The following is a 16,664-nucleotide window of genomic DNA, read 5'->3' as shown; positions in this document are numbered from 1 at the left end:
GTGGGAAGCAGCTGCATAGCACAGGGAGATCAGCTCGGTGCTTTGTGACCACCTAGAGGGGTGGGATAGGGAGGGTTGGAGGGAGGGAGACACAAGAGGGAAGAGATATGGGAACATATGTATATGTATAACTGATTCACTTTGTTATAAAGCAGAAACTAACACACCATTGTAAAGCAATTATACTCCAATAAAGATGTAAAAAAAAATAGTAAGTTTTATTATGTTTACTCAAATGCCAAACAAAAAATCAAATCAACAGTCATTCAGAAATTGGTATATAGTTTAGCACATAACTTACATTCACATAACTTGAATTCTTTTGAATCCTGTCCCTGAATACTGAGATTGTTTTACATGTTCACCCTCCTACTTACCTTGCCACCCCCAGGATACTGAAAGCCAAGTTGATAGGCAGAAGAAAGGTGGAATTGATGGGTGGTGATGACATTAATACTAGTCCCAGAGAGAGGCAGTTCTTAACAGATAAGCGCCAAAGTTGTTTTTCTTCTTAACACCTAACTACGCTTTAAAAAAAGACTGTGTTTACATGTGGGGACGAGAAACAGAGAGGAAAAGAAAGAAAGGAAGGAAGGAAGGAAAAGAAAGAAAGAAAGAGAGAGAGAGAGAAAGAAAGAGAGAGGGAGCTTAAAACACTTGAAATTTTTTTTCTGAGATCTTTTTAATCATTTTACTTTAAAATAATGTGTATGCTTAGGTTTAATTGGAAAGAGCCATCAGTAGTCATCCAGAAATCCTGTAAAACTGAGGTAACACTTGATCTTTGGTGGCGTGGTAAATAAGAGATAAAAATTATACAACTCTTCATTGACTAATACATTGTATTGTTACATTTGATCCATCATATTTCTATTCACTAATTTCTGTATTATCACAATGAATAGACAGATACAGAATAATTGTCATTTGTTTCCTTAATTCTCCTTGGCTGTGCTGTGGTTTATGCTGTGCTTGTTTTTAATTATGCCATTATTTTATCCTGGGACTAATTATGTAGCTGACAAATAATTCAGGAGGAAGAATAGACTGTATTGTTAGAGTTCAGTTTCAAGCACTCTGATATGTATGCATTTTTTTTCTTTTTTCTTTTTTAGTAAACTGTGATTAGGAAATTTAAAATAATTGATTGCAATACTCTTTATCAAAAAGCACATTTAAGGTAGCTTTTAAAATTCTGTTTTAGTAATATTTTGCTTTTGAGATTATAATTATGTCAAGCTATTTAATCTTAGAGATATCAGAGAAGGGATTTAAAATAAGGAGTTCAGTAAAAAACATCTGGATAAGGGTCACAGTGGTAAAGAAAAATAAGAGAGAATGTGTAAGGCTGTACTCTCCATTATAGTAGATACAGGTGGCTATTTAAATTTTAACAATTAAATTTAATTAAAAATTAAGTTCTTGAGTCTAACTTTCAATAGCCATGTTTGATTGGTGACTACCTTATTGGGGATCACAGGTATAAACTATTTCCATGATCACAGAATATTCTTTTGGATAGAACCACATAATGACCTGAGTTTTACACATGCCTGTATAGGCAGATTTACGTAATCTTGTAATCAGTCTGTATAAATTGAGTATCTCAAGTTCATTTTTTTTCAAGCGTTGTTTTATTATAACTTACTTTGTTTTAAATGGCCCAGTTTTTTCTCTGTGTTAAAAACAAGTAGTATTTTCTAAATGGACCATTTGTTCAGGACCTGAAGGACACGGAGGTGATATCCTTGGTTATACATGGAGGCTTGCTCAGCCCTCTCCTGGAAAGACTGGTACACAGATAGATGAAATTGTTGAAGAGAAATGAAAAAAGGAAGCAACATTTTATAGCTTTTTAAAGAACAGATTCAGGAAATATTGACAAGTGTATATAGTTGCTGAACTAAATTTCAGACCCATTGCAGAGTTATTCGTTGGACCCATTTATTGAAAATGGTCTTGAAATTATATATCATAAAATGTTAAGGCCAAATAGTTACAAAGTGGTAATGAAAACAACAGACTCTACCAATTTAATTATTGACTCCTTAGGAAGGGAACAAAAGGAATATGGCTTCTTAAGAATCTGTAATAAAATTCATAATTGTCCTCACATCTGAGACTATTGACACAAAAGAATTTGATGTAGGAAGAGGTGGTTCATGCAGATGTTCCGTCTTTGACTTACAAATGATATCTATCATTGATTAAGCATCCACAAATAATATCTATCATTGAGCATCCACTGTGTACTCAGCACTAGACTTCAGACTTCTATCTGTTGTCTAATCTAATCTTTCCTATAGATCCATGAGGAGGTATTATATACATCACCATTTAAAAGATAAGGAAACAGTCCCTGTAAGGGTGCTTGCCTTGCTCTGGCAGAGTACAGAGTTTGAATTTGAACTCTTAGTTTCCAAAATAAAAAACTACATTCTGAGTAAAGTGCAGCTTTTTTCCTGCGTTTATAGAAAGTGAAAGTGTTTTCAGAAACTAGATTTTAATATTGTCTTAAATTTTTGCTTTTTCTTTAAAATAGTTTCAAATTATTATTACAGAGGAAGAAAATTTATAAACCATTTTCCCCTTTGAGCTGTATATTTATTTTATAGATATTAATTGGTATGTTTTATAAAATTAACATCCAGCTTTTAAGCAAGAAAAAATTTTTTTAAATACCAGGGAAATGTTTATTTTATAAAGTTCTTACTTCCCTGAATAAAATGTTTGATCCGTCACTACTTCTATGCTCTTAAAGGTAAAATTATAAAGCATATAACTTAGAATCTATACTGGCTTTTTTTACACAGAGAAGTTCTAATTTCATAATTCTTCCTAGTGTCAGGTGTTTTATCTAAAAAATATCAGTGTTTGCACTAGAATTGCACCTGATCAAGAAAGAATGATTTCTCCATTCTTTACAAGATAGTAATGTGTGTAATGGAAATCTAATCTTAAAGTTCTGTTTTACAGTTTACTAACCTACCATTGGAAAGGACATTTCTGAGAGGAAAGAAATTATGCTTTTAAGTTTTTACACTGTGGAAATTTAGTATTTTTGAATTGTATATTACAGATTATCATAATCTGAATTAGAATTTTTGCTTTGATGTATGACTTCAGAGTGTTTTCTTAAATTTGGGGGGGCATTAAATCTAGTATTTGTAAGGATCTTAAAAGACAAAAGTTGAAAATTTGAATACGTACTAGACTTTATGGAAAACATTTTGTTTGAGCAAGCATTTTGTGTAAATCTCTGATCTAAATTAATATAGAAGCATTCATTCACTCATATAAATACTTCAGATCTCAGCTTTAAAATGTTTTTAGTAAATATATGAAGGCTACCAGCCAAGAAATCAGCCCGTTTATTCTGGTCTCTTTTGATTCAGAGAATAGTTAGAAGAGTCTCAGTAAATGCTTGTTGAATTGTAGTGTCGGTTATTCTATTTCATGCTTATTTGAAAATGTAAAACAGCCCACATTTTTATCCGTAAACATTAAGGCAGGAATTGTCCTTAGAGAGTATGACATCTGAACCACCTTATAAGACAAACTACTAGCATGAATTAAAGGCCCCCAAATAAGCAAAATTTACAGTCTGTTCATAATAAAAATTCTATTCTGTTGTAAGAGCATGGGGACCATGTTCTTGTTGGCTGGGGGAACCACAATACAGTGCCAGCATGATCACCAGCACCACTTTCAATTTTTTCCCTAACGGATTAGGCTGTTTTCCTCTTTCTCATTGCCTCACATACCTTTGTATTTTAACTTTAACCAATTGCCCGATGGCAATTCCTATTTCATACAAGTGTCACGTAATTGTTTATTATCTATAGAAAACCCTATGAAAGAACATCAGTTTACTTGTTTTTAAAGAAGAAAGTATTTAGTATCTAGTTCCATATTCCTAACTTGGTAATACTCATCTACCTCTTGAATTCTTAGGTTATTTCTTAACGCTTGTTCTTTATTTTATTCAGTGTGTTGATTTTTGGCTCCCTACTAGGCTATAATCCTAAACATATCAAATTATGTACAGAAGCTACTAACGTAGATTATAAATCTCCTCTAACAGTAAGAATTGTCTGTTGTTTGCTTTTAGTCTGCTTTATGCCTTTAATATTTCTGAACAGACTTACTGTCATGTATCAAAATTATTTCCCAAGTAAGGGACTTTGAAATTTATTATCAACTCTTTTTCAATAACCTTGTTAAATCTTCATTTACTGAGCATGAAAGATCGCTGCTGCTTTAGTAGAAATGAAAATTTATTTCACTTAATTCTTTCACAGTAATATCTAGATTTCAGTTTTTTACCCTACGTTATCCAATGTATCACAGAGTGATACATTTGCAGCTTTCTTTGCAAGCTAAACTCATTATGGTGTTCATCTCCTTTATATAGTTTTGTATTATGTGGCTCTTTTAGTTATTGTGTCCATCATTAATGAGGGCTTATGACTGGTGCTAATCATAAATTACCAAAGGTTCAGTTTTTACTAAATAAAGGTAGTATTTTAAGAGTAGAGGAGACTAGACTAAACTAGAAAACGTGGTCAACTAAAAAGACACTGACAATTCTTGATGAATTAAGACCCCTGGATTGCCATAGAGTAGTGGTGGCCACCTAAGTTTGAATTTTTCTACGCAGTCTAAAAAGCCATACAAATCAACAAAAAATCAGATAAAATCAAATATCTATAACCTATGCCCTGGAGACACACTAAGAACTTCAGATTATTAGGAGAGAGAAATTAATATCCAAATCTAGCCTACTCAGCTTCAGAGCCCATTTTTAGAGAGAGTTCATGAAGACTGCAGAGACCACATGGAAAGGACGAGAGGGGTTGAATCAGGAGCCTAGGGGTGATAGCTTACAGTTAAAATTGCCTTTAGAAAGAAAAAGTCTTAACTTGGTGGGAAAATTCTAAGATCTGGCCTTAGATTCAATTGGAGAATTGGCTATTGGGAATCAAAAGGAGGAGACTTAAAAGTACACAGGACCCTAGGCAACAGATCAGGAGAGTGCCACTTTGGGGGATGAAATTGTTCTCCCTTGTAGATGTGGTGTTGAAGGAAAAGAAGGATGCAAGATGGAGAAAGTAAGTGTTCTGTAGAAATAAGAAAATCATACTGTTAGAAGACACACTAATAACCCCCTTTGGTTTAAGTTCAGAAGAGGGAGCTTTTGAACTAAAAAACCTGAGAATTCATCCTTACCCTTACTGCATACAACTTTTACTGCTAGTTAAAGAAAAGAAAAACTATACACTGAATAGGAAATTGCAGGCTATATACATACATAGGTGCTACAAGGAACAAATCAGAAAATAAGAATCAAAACATTTTAGTTATTGAATTGTTTTCTCCTAAACCACCCACAAAGTGGTTATCAGTAACAGAACACCATGACCTATATTAAACATCCTTAAGCCTTTTCAATTATGAAAAGGAAAAAGAATACCTGGGTAAGAAATTCAGAAACTTGGAACCAAAGTGGATAATTACTAGGAAGATGTAAAGTAAGAGTTGACTAGAAGATAATGAAGAAAAGAATCATTTTAAAAAGTAAGACTAAATTACAAGGTACCAAGGAAGAATAGAGGTGACTGAAAATTTAATAAGGAGCATTGAGGAAAGTGGGCAAAATGAAGACAGAATAAAGGATCAAAGAGAAAATGATTAATATAGAAGATAGGCAAAAAGATCCAACATATGTGCAACTGGAATCCTCAAGGAGAAAAACAAAACAGTGGAACAGAGCTAATATTTAAAAGTATGAACTTTTCTGAAGTATAAAAAGACCAGAATCTGTATGTTGAAAGGGCCTAGCATGTACTTGTGAAAATTGACCTCGAAGAAGTCTAGCAAAACTTTTAGACTTTAAAGGTAAAAATAAATACAAAGGAGAAATCCTCCAGGCTTCCATGCTAAAAGATCAATTTATTTAAAAAGAAAAGAAAATTAGATTGGCATCAGACTCTTCAACAACAATATGCAAAACAATTCAATATTAGAGCAGTATTTTCAGAAAACTAAAGGAATAAGAATTTTATATTGAGCCAAGGTGCTCAGTAAGTATCAAGGCTATAGCAAAATTCTGTTAAACGTGGAAAAACGCAGGGAATACTATGCTCATTAGCCTTCCAGAGGAATCTTCTAAACTTGTGCTGTCCAATACAGTATCCATTCTCTGCATGGCTATTGAGCATTTGAAATGAGGCTAGTCTGAATTTAGGTATGCCATAAGTGTAAAATACATACTGTACTATAAAGACTTAGAACTTCCTCAAAAGTAAAATATCTCATGAAACGTTTTAAAATTATTGATTATATATTGAATCTCATTTTTAAAATTTTATAAAATATTTATAAATATTTCTATTGGAGTTTTATAGGCTATCATTTCTTGAATTATGGGTGGTTTAAGAATTGGACCAGCCAGTATGATGTGATGGAAATGAAGCTGAGAAACAAAATCATCATCATTGTCATCAATAAAATGTAGTTGGGTTATTCAGTGGAGGAGCAGACATTTTTAAAAGAGGCCATTTAAAATAATGAACCTTAAGTTCATTATCCTAGGGTTAGATTCTAAGGAAGTAGTAGCATATAGGTCCAAGATATATGTTAGTCAGAAGCAGAAAGAAGAGACAGTATATATTCAAATATATTTATATCTAGGAATTCGTAGAAGAGGGGTCACAGAAAGGCTTGAATCTGATTGAAATAATGAGAAAGACCATCTTGAAATCTTTCACAGGTCACAGGATTAGTAACAGAAGATAATAACATGGTTACTGGGTTCTGTTTGCCTTCTAATATGCTTTTAAGCATAAGGGGCAAAGAAAGCTCTCATTATGTACAATCTCCAGAAGGAGATAAGCCTCCATTGGTATTTGTATTTTGTGATTGAAGCATGGACAGAGAATCTGGATTTTCTTACACTAGCTAATTGATAAATGATACCATTTTTGCTTCTTAAGTTTGCTAAATTTGAAAAACTTCTTATGTTCCTGACAGTAACATATGTAAGAGAAATGTGATTTGAAATGATACTATATGCCAAATATATACTGAAAAAGATCTACCATCCTCAGTAAAACACTAATACTGACTTACTGTCACTAAGTTGTTGAGGGAGAAGCTGATGGGTTTGTGCTGCTGTGTCTTCCTAACATTTGTTTCTGACAGGGGCCCATTTAACTGTGTAACTGCAGCTACCTGTAGGTCTTCTGTGGCCATATGCTTGATAGATGTTAACTGGCTTCTCAAATTAAACACTAACCCAACATGTCCTGAACGTGTCAAAAAATATGAGGCATGCAGATTGGACTTTTAATTAGTATAATGAATTGGAAATGAATTAATAAGAATTATATATTCTCTCATGGAGCTGATTTTCAGATAGCTGGGGGCTTTGAATGACACTCCGGGAGGCATGCCATCAACCACCACACAACCAGGGTTAATTGTGATTTTCCTGTAGGGAACTTTCACAGGGAAGTCCATACCAGTGGCTTCACCAGATTTTCAACTAAAGAGGTCATTAACTTGTTCTCTTAGCTGTCTAGCTTTTTCAACTTTTGACAGTCTTTCATTATCATAGTCTGGAATTGTCACCTGAATGATGTTAAGATCTTCAACATCTGATGCAGTAGTATTAACATTGGGCGATGAATTTATTTTTCTTGGAGGGCTCTTAGAGGAGGAGGTGCTCTCCTTAATTGCTGTCTCAAACATTTCAGGCTTTTTAATGATGAACCTAATTTTGGCTTTGTTTCTGAGTATCTTCTCCAGCCTTGGAATGCCAAAAGTAGATGGTCATCAGAATGGCACACCCTCGGGTAAGCCTTCCACGTGCTGAGTTCATTAAATTCACAGTCATTAGACCATTTCCAGGACTTGTGATTAATAACCAGTTGGTTGATCAGAGTGAGTCAGAAGGCCCGTAATCCAAGAATCAGCCGAGCCAAGCCAGTTGGAGGTTCCTGCAACAGAAGAAATAAAGGAGACTGATAGAAGCTCTCAAATCAAGCAAGAACCAGACCCTACGTGATAGACCTCTTCCCTCCTAGGCTTAAAGTATCAGTGGGTGAGAAGAGCTTTTTGGACTGTTACTGCCCCAAGCTGTGTCATATACTTGTATAACAGAAATACCTTCTATACAAACCTTTTTTTCTACTTTTCAATAGAAATGTCTACTTTTTCAGCAGTTCTGTGAATTGAATTAAAGAGCAGAGTGACTGTAAAAAAAAAAAAAAAGGATTATATATTCTCAACAGAAAAATGTAGTTTGATGTTTAAAGGAAAATGCTTTAAAGTAAGAAATAGATTGATTAAATTAACCTATTTTCAGTGTCTTTGCTGTGATTATGGATGTTTGAACCTGATAGTAAAGGTATGGGCAGTAGCATACTGCTTTTTAGCTCTTGTAGTACTTGGTAGTCATGATGGTTGTTTCCTCTAGAAAGCTTTCTTACATAGTCTAAATGCTTTCACTTTTACCTCTTGTAATTCAGATTTCCTGAGTACCCACTTGGCATTGTAAAACAAAGGTTAAAGTTTCACCATTAGGTAGACTTTGGGATTTATAAATGTGACATTTTGAGAAATTAATGAATCATTATTTTTGCTAAAGGAAGCCTCTATATAAAATACATGTATTCTTGCTATTATGATTATTTGATTTTATTATGTTCAATTATTATTATTTTATTTTATTTATTTATTTTTTGCGGTACACGGGCCTCTCACTGTTGTGGCCTCTCCCATTGCGGAGCACAGGCTCCGGACGCACAGGCTCAGTGGCCCAGCCGCTCCACGGCATGTGGGATCTTCCTGGACCGGGGCACGAACCCGTGTCCCCTGCATTGGCAGGCAGACCCTCAACCACTGTGCCACCAGGGAAGCCCCCAATTATTTATTTTTATATATGGTATAGGTGAGGATTTAATTTTATTATTTTCTAGACAATCAATTTTCCCAACACCATGTGTCATTTAATCTATTTAATCTATTCCTTATTGGTTGAGGATGTTCCTTTTATCATATAATAACTACTTAATTTAATATAATTGGGCCAGTCTTGGGGTTTTATTTTATTCCATTAATTTGTTTGTCTATTATTGTGTTGTAACCATGCTATTTTAATTATAGTAGCTTTATTGAGAAAGTTCCTCTTCATAAATCTGTTTCAAAGTTTTTTTATTTTCATGGGTTTGTTATATCAGAGAAGTTGTGTAAATACTTTGTTGCATTCCTGGAGAATGCTGTTGAAATTGGGATAAGCTATAAATTAATTTGGAAAGAATTGAAAACTTCTTAATAGTTTGTTATTCTAAAAACATAAATTATATCTTTTTTTATTCAAGTTTTCTTTCTTTATGTCTCATTAAGATTATGTAATTTGGTTCACATGCTTTCCATATATATCTTATTTAAAGCATTTTTCCTATGTATTCTACATTATTTTGGTTGTTTTTGCAAATGGACTTTTTCCTATTATAACTTCCAGGCCGTTTTGTTAGAGATCAGTTTGAAAGCTGTATTGATTTTTATATCTTTTATTTGTATTCAGCTACCTTTTGAGCTCACTTATTAGTTAAAATAATTTTTTAGCTAGTTCTCTTGGGTTTTGCAGTCAGAACATAAAGTGTTATTTTTGTTTCCTCTTTCCCTTGTAACTATAGCTGACTTATTGAGTTGGCTTGAACGGCCAGCAAAATAGTAAATAACAATGGTATGAGTAGTATCTTATTTTAGTTTCTGATATTAGTGGCAAGCCCTTCTAATGCTTCACCATTCAATATAATACCTCTGGACTTAATATAAAAATCCTTCTTCATGTTAAGATAGTCTTAATTAAAGAATGATTTTCTTAAAAAAATCAAGAACAGGTACCTCTAAACCATAAATCTTTAGCCTACTCAGTATAATAGTAAACGTTTTTCTTTTTTATTATTTTGAAGTTTATTTATAATGAAATTATTTGCTGAGAGCGTTAATTCTAGAGGAAGATTTTCTTAAGTATGGAAAGTACAGTGTAGTTTTACAGTCTCAGATTCAATGTCATTTAGTAGAATAGTGAGGTTCAGTATGATTTATATCTTGTGTATTCAGGGACAAACGTTTACCTATTGAGAATTAGTACCTAAAGAATAATTAAAATTAATAATGTTAATTATTTATTTTACAATGAATGATTATTAAATGGTCTGATAAACATTTTAGGAAATTTCTCAATTTAGTAATTTACAGCCCCCAAAGGTTCAAAACTACAGTCAGTGGAGCATTAATTTTGCCACCAGATAATTGTTTGGTTACAATTACAAGGTTATATTATATCAGCCTTTGAATTATGTTTATAGCTATAAATTGAGATATTCTTTTTTTTGTTAGTTTGTATTACTCAGCCCTGACAGTGTGAACTTGATTGCTTATTATTTTTCTTACTTCATTTTAATATAGTTTTACATAGATATAAATTTAGTTCTACATGTAGTTTTATGCAGTGTAGTTTTACATAGATTCCTCTTAGACATTTGTAATGTTATATGAACTTTGGTATGTCAAGATTTAGTGAAATATGAATATAAATTATTTTATAAATTTAAAAAATATTTTAATTACTTGGCATTAATAATCATTTTTTAAATTTCTAACATTTAGCTTAGAGGAAGAAAAAGAAACACTAGCCAGAAAAATAGGTAATTGAAATAAATTTTTCTCCTTTTGGAGGTTTGATTTTATATGAATCTTAATCAATATAAACCTATAGTTTATCTATTATGTTAAAACTGGAAGAGATGCCATACCATGTGAATATCTTTTATACCAAGTAAATAAACAAAAGCAAAGTTATTTCACTTTTCACTGTTACTCATTTATTACCTACTGCAATTTTCAGTTTTTGAGTTATGAATGTATATGAATATTAATGACCAACTGCAAATATTGTTGAAATAGGAAAAATAGTAGTAACATTAAAGGCAAAATAGAGAGTAAAAGGTTAACTCTTTGCTTGAAATATTGAGAGTAAGGGAAGAATAGCCAGAAAGTGGAAAAGGTTCCAAATTAAGAAACACTTTTTAGAAGCATATTAAAAAAGAGTTGAAGAAATGTATGCTAAGTCAGCTATACATCTCTTTAACTGGATGTAAGATACTATATTATTTTTATTTGCTGTACAGTAAGATCTTGATGAAGAATACTAAAGCCAAAAGTATTATATACCATATTCTTAACTGTGTGTGGTTCATGGTCATTTTACTGTCTTATAACAAATCACAACATAAATCTTAGCAGTATTTTTTTGGATCTGTATCCTAAGGCAAAAGAAATAAAAATAAACAAATGGGACCTAATTTACCTTAAAAGCTTTTACACAGCAAAGGAAGCCATCAACAAAACGAAAAGACAACCTACTGAATGGGAGAAAATATTTGCAAAGATATGACTGATAAGGGGTTAATATCCAAAATATATAAACAACCCAGTTATCCCAGTTGGGATAACTGCTAGTTATACATACAACTCAATATCAAAACAACCAAGAACCCAATTTAAAAACAAGCAGAAGAGCTGAATAGACATTTTTCCAAAGAAGATATACAGCTAGCCAAAACGTACGTGAAAACATGCTTAGCATCACTAATCAGAGAACTAAAATCAAAACCACAATGAGATACCACCTCACACCTGTCAAAATGGCTATCATCAAAAAGTCTACAAATAGCAAATGTTAGCTAGGATGTGGAGAAAAGGGAACCCTAGTACACTGTTGGTGGAATTGTAAATTCGTGTAGCTACTATGGAAAACAGTATGGAGGTTCCTCAAAGAACTAAAAATAGAACTACCATATTATCCAGCAATTCCACTGCTGGGTATATATCTGAAGAAAACACTGGATCATTGGGATACATGCACCCCAATGTTCATAGCAGCATTATCTACAGTAGCCAAGATATGGAGGCAGTCTAAGTGCCCATCATCAGCTGAATGGATAAGAAGATGTGGTGTATGTATACACACACTAGAGTATTCTCAGCTATAAAAAAGAATGAAATCCTGCCATTGCAACAACGTGGATGGACCTAGAGAGCGTTATGTTTAGTGAAATAGGTCAGACATAGAAAGACAAATACTCTGTTATCACTTATATGTGGAATCTAAGAAATAAAACAAATGAATGAATATAACAAAACAGAAACAGACTCACAGATACAGAGAACAAATTAGTGATTACCTGTGGGGAGAGGGAAGCGCGGGGGATGACAAGATAGGAGTATGGGATTAAGAGACACAAATTACTATTTATAAAATAAGCAACAAGAATATATTGTATAGCACAGGGAAATGTAGTCATTGTTTTGTACTAACTTTAAATGGATTATAATCTATAAAAATATCGAACCATTATGTTGTCACCTAAAACTAATATAATATTATAAATCAATTATTTCAAAAATAAAGAAAAACATTAACAAATAAGTAAAAATAAACACAACCTCTTTCCTCAAAAATCATCAATAACTGAGAAAGTGTGAACGTTTCATGTGCTTAGTAAGATAGAGTTTAGGTATAATATTCTAGGTGGTATTCATACAGTGGACTGTGTAATGTAGAGAATCTTCATACTCTAATTTTTTTTAACTAGAATTTAGTAGCATTCAGTGCCTTCTGTTGTCAGATGCCTTCACTTGGAAATTTTGGCTGTTTTATTACCAGTTAAAAAACAAACAATGCATTGTGTAATTTCTTGAAATTTCAGAAAGCCAACACATTCAGACAGAGTCAAAGTCACTTTTCTTTTCTGACTCTAGTTATACAGAGTTGGAGCAGTAGTACAGAATACTATGTGAGATTTCATGACCCTGCACGTGAATTACTCTGCTGGCAGCATTCCTCTTGCTCCAGGGCACGTGGGGGAAAGAGTTCAGGGTGGTCAGTCTTTTGTTCTATTCAAACATTCAGCTGATAGAATGAGGTCTACCCACATTGTAGAAGCCAATCTGCTTTGCTTAAAATGTACAGATTTAAATGTTAATCTTATCCAAAAACTCCCTTACAAAAACCTCCAGAATAATGTTTGGCCAAATTCCTGGGTACCATGGCTCAATCAAGTTGTCATGTAAAAGTAACCATCACAAGTGGACTCTATATTCTATGACATATCAAAATGAATTGTGTGGCATAATAGTTATGTGTTGGGATAACTGCTAGTGAGGAATGATGCCCTTAACATTAGAGCTTTCCACAAGCAAGTCTAGTTGATTTGACTAAGGTTGATTTTATGACCTGCTTTTTAGTATTTGTTGTGATAAACCCCAAACTGAGACTCCAAAAGGCAGAGTAGTGGGGTTTTTTTTTAAGAGACATCTGGGTTTTAGCACACAGTGTTCTCTGAGGTGAGTTCACTTAGATGCTGGTAATTTTCTCTGCCCATATTTAAGCGTTACGCGTCTTTTCTCCTCCTTGTACTAAAGGAGCAAACAGAATGTTTTCATTTTGCTCATAATAACTTACTTATGTATTGATCACCTTTTCTTTCTGATGTGTGCATGTGGGAGGGATAAGATAAAAACAAAGTAGTTTCTAAAATGATGTCTGAAGTTTCAAGAACATTTTTGCATATGTTTGCTTTTGAAAAAATGTAATCTGAGACCTGATTAGCTTAATGCAAAGTGAAAAGTTTAGTCTCTGCATAAGCTAGCGATTGGTAATGCTACCAAAAAGACTTCCATTCTTGATGAGAAAATTCTTAAAATATAAGACAGTCTCCTTATAAGCTCAATCTTCTTTTCTGTTAAAAGTAATTACAACTTCTACAACATTAATAAATGTAACTCAGTTGCTCCATCTTTAGTATTCTGTAGGACAGCTTATGCATCCCTCTAGTTGAACTTATTTCGGTGTATATTAATTATGTGTGTATGCCTTTTTTTATTCAGTTATAAACTCCTTAAGCACAGGGCAGTTCTATTCAACTAGCATTAATTGGGTACCACCATGCATTAGTTGGTACCTTGCCCTGGAGCGATTGGATAGACAAGTAACAGATAAGTTTTAATACAGTATAACACATTATATAATAGAGCTGATTACAAAGTGTTCAGAGAACTGGGTTCAATTCATAGTTGTAAGAGTCTTTCAGAGTGTCACAGAGGGACTGCCATTTCACCTAGATTCTGATGGATAAATGGGTGTTTCATAGGTGGATTCTCTTATTCTTCTCCTTTTACCTACCTTTTCTTCAAACCTCAGATAATATCAGCCATCTACCTTTTCCACTTCTCAATTCTGGCAGCCTCCAGCTGCTGGTAAAAAAATCACCCAGTGGTACAGAATGTTGCTATTACAAATTTAGGGTCTCTAGCTTCAGATAGTAGTGCTTTTTATGTGTTCCTTCTTTGTGGAATAAATTTTTCTCCTTTTTCTGCTTAGAACATGCTTTATTGGGCTTCAGAACTCAGTTTAAATGTTACCTTGTTTATGGAAATTTCTATGATCTTCATGGAACTGTGACTGCTTCCCATTATACATTGTATGTAACCTCCATGGTGTTATCAGTCACAGTGAATTGTGGTAATTTATTTACCTCTCTCTTTCTCTTACTAGACAGCTCACTGAGGATATGATTTGTATCCTTTAGCTTATATTCCCAATGTGGTAGGGACTCAGTAAAAAGACATCTTCTGTGGATAATCTCATCTACTCCAAGTCTTCAGCTACCAAATAGGTTCTAACAGCTTGGAAACAATTACAACATTGTGTGTGAATATTGGGGAAGAGGGGTGAATTTGATAAGCAGGATCAGGGAATGCTGGATTTTGAAAATACAGTGTACTTTACCCAGGTAATGTGAGGGCACAAGGATTATGGGAAGAACATCCCAAGCAATGGAGGCAACATATACAATGTCACAGTGGTGGGGAAGAAACCTAGTTCAATCAGAAACTGAAACTGGAAAGGGAGTAGGGGTCAAATTATGAAAGGACTTTTATGCCATACGTCTTAGTCCGCGTGGGCTGCTATAACAAAATAGCCTGGACTAGGTGGTATTCCTCACACTTCTGGTGGCTGGGAAGTCCAAGACCAAGGCACCAGCAGATTCTGGTGAGGGCCTGCTCTCCGATTCATAGACCGCTGTCTTTTCACTGGAACCGCACATGGTGGAAGAAGCATGGCATCTCTCTGGGGTCTATTTTTGTAAGGTCATTAATCCCTACATGAAGACTGCCCTGTGACCTACAGATGCCAATCTCTTTAGCTTTGTTTACTTCATATTTTTCCCCAAGGTGTTTCACAGGATGGAGATAGATCTTTTACTAAAAATATTCCTTCACTGTGTTTTACTATGTCCTCGTTCTCTTAGTATGAAGTGAGGAAATCCACGTTTACCGTAGGGACCACGTTTTCAGTAATTACTGTGAACTTAGAGTTGAACGATTCTAGTTATATACTCTGCTTTTACCACAATCATTAGCACGGTTCCTCCGGGTATTTCTCAGCAAATATCTTTCTTTTATTTTTTAACCAACTCAGTTTTTAGCAACTGACCTAGTTGGTGGTAAGTTTAAGGAAAATAGTCAGACTAGCAGATCTCCCTGCTCATTCTAGTGATTTCCAAATACATAACTTCTCCAACTCCCACAGCTTACATTATCCCTGGAATTGAAATGACTGCAAAACTGTCAAAATCATTTATTGTAATTTTATAAATGACTCTCACAACTTAATCTTTTAGTAAGACCTCTTTCTGATGGTGAGTCATTGTGCAAATGGGTCTTTGTTCTGCCCTGTTTCTTTTCATGACTATATCCAGCCTTTTCTTTCCTGTACTTCATGTTCCTTTTATTTGCTTAAAATCTTTATTGCGGGAAAAAGATTCTCATCAGTGAAAGAAAAAGCATTTTATAACAACCCCCCATATACTTCCATTTTCTTTTAGAAACATTAATTTCTCATTTATCAGGCCCTTTAATCTTATACCCAGTATAGTCCTCTTCTGTGTTTTAAATATATTTTAAACCTGTTTCACTTTCTCTGTACACAGTTCCCTTTCTCTCCTTCAATCACTGAGTCAATTTATCTATCTCAAAATACTGTGCATCCCTTTCTTACCCAGTTGTCTTAGTTTAGTTCTTACTTCTGAAAAATATGTTAAATAAAAATATTTGTCACGTAATAACTTGGTGAATCTGGTCAAGGTATTGTTAGCACTATATATCTTCTAAATTAACAGTTGTGTTAGGAAGAGCACTGGACTAGGAATCAGAAAAATTGGTTTCTTATTGCTTTTCCAATATAATCATATAGCTTTATTTGTAGTATGAAGAAAACATAACCTATCATGCCTGTGTCACATGTCTGTTTTAAAAAATGAGTTTTTATGGTAGTCAGGTATCTTTAAAAGTTTAAATGGCTCTCAGTCAGGTGCCTTTAAATGAGGACACTATGCCTCTGTGTAGGAATTAGCTATAGTGGTGGTGTGGGTGTGGCATTTCAGAGAGGGAACAAATGCAGTAAGAAAGTATGAAATAAAATGATTAATTTAGATTTCTGTAAGCAATTTAGTGTGGCTAGAATGTAGGATATCAATGGAGGAGTATCAGGAGATATGGTTGGGAAATATAAATGTCATGGATGTGCT

At 33.7% G+C, this 16,664-nt stretch overlaps 1 protein-coding gene across 5 annotated transcripts in view; it reads left to right on the top strand.

The window, feature by feature from the left end:
• RAP1GDS1 (Rap1 GTPase-GDP dissociation stimulator 1) overlaps positions 1-16,664 on the top strand; it is a 258,664-nt gene that overhangs the window by 139,884 nt on the left and 102,116 nt on the right. The gene's annotated exons all lie outside the window — the stretch shown is intronic.

This window comes from Pseudorca crassidens, chromosome 4 (assembly GCF_039906515.1).
Source record: "Pseudorca crassidens isolate mPseCra1 chromosome 4, mPseCra1.hap1, whole genome shotgun sequence".
NCBI classification, from domain to species: Eukaryota; Metazoa; Chordata; class Mammalia; order Artiodactyla; family Delphinidae; genus Pseudorca; species Pseudorca crassidens.
This window is presented reverse-complemented; position numbering and strand designations above follow the sequence as displayed.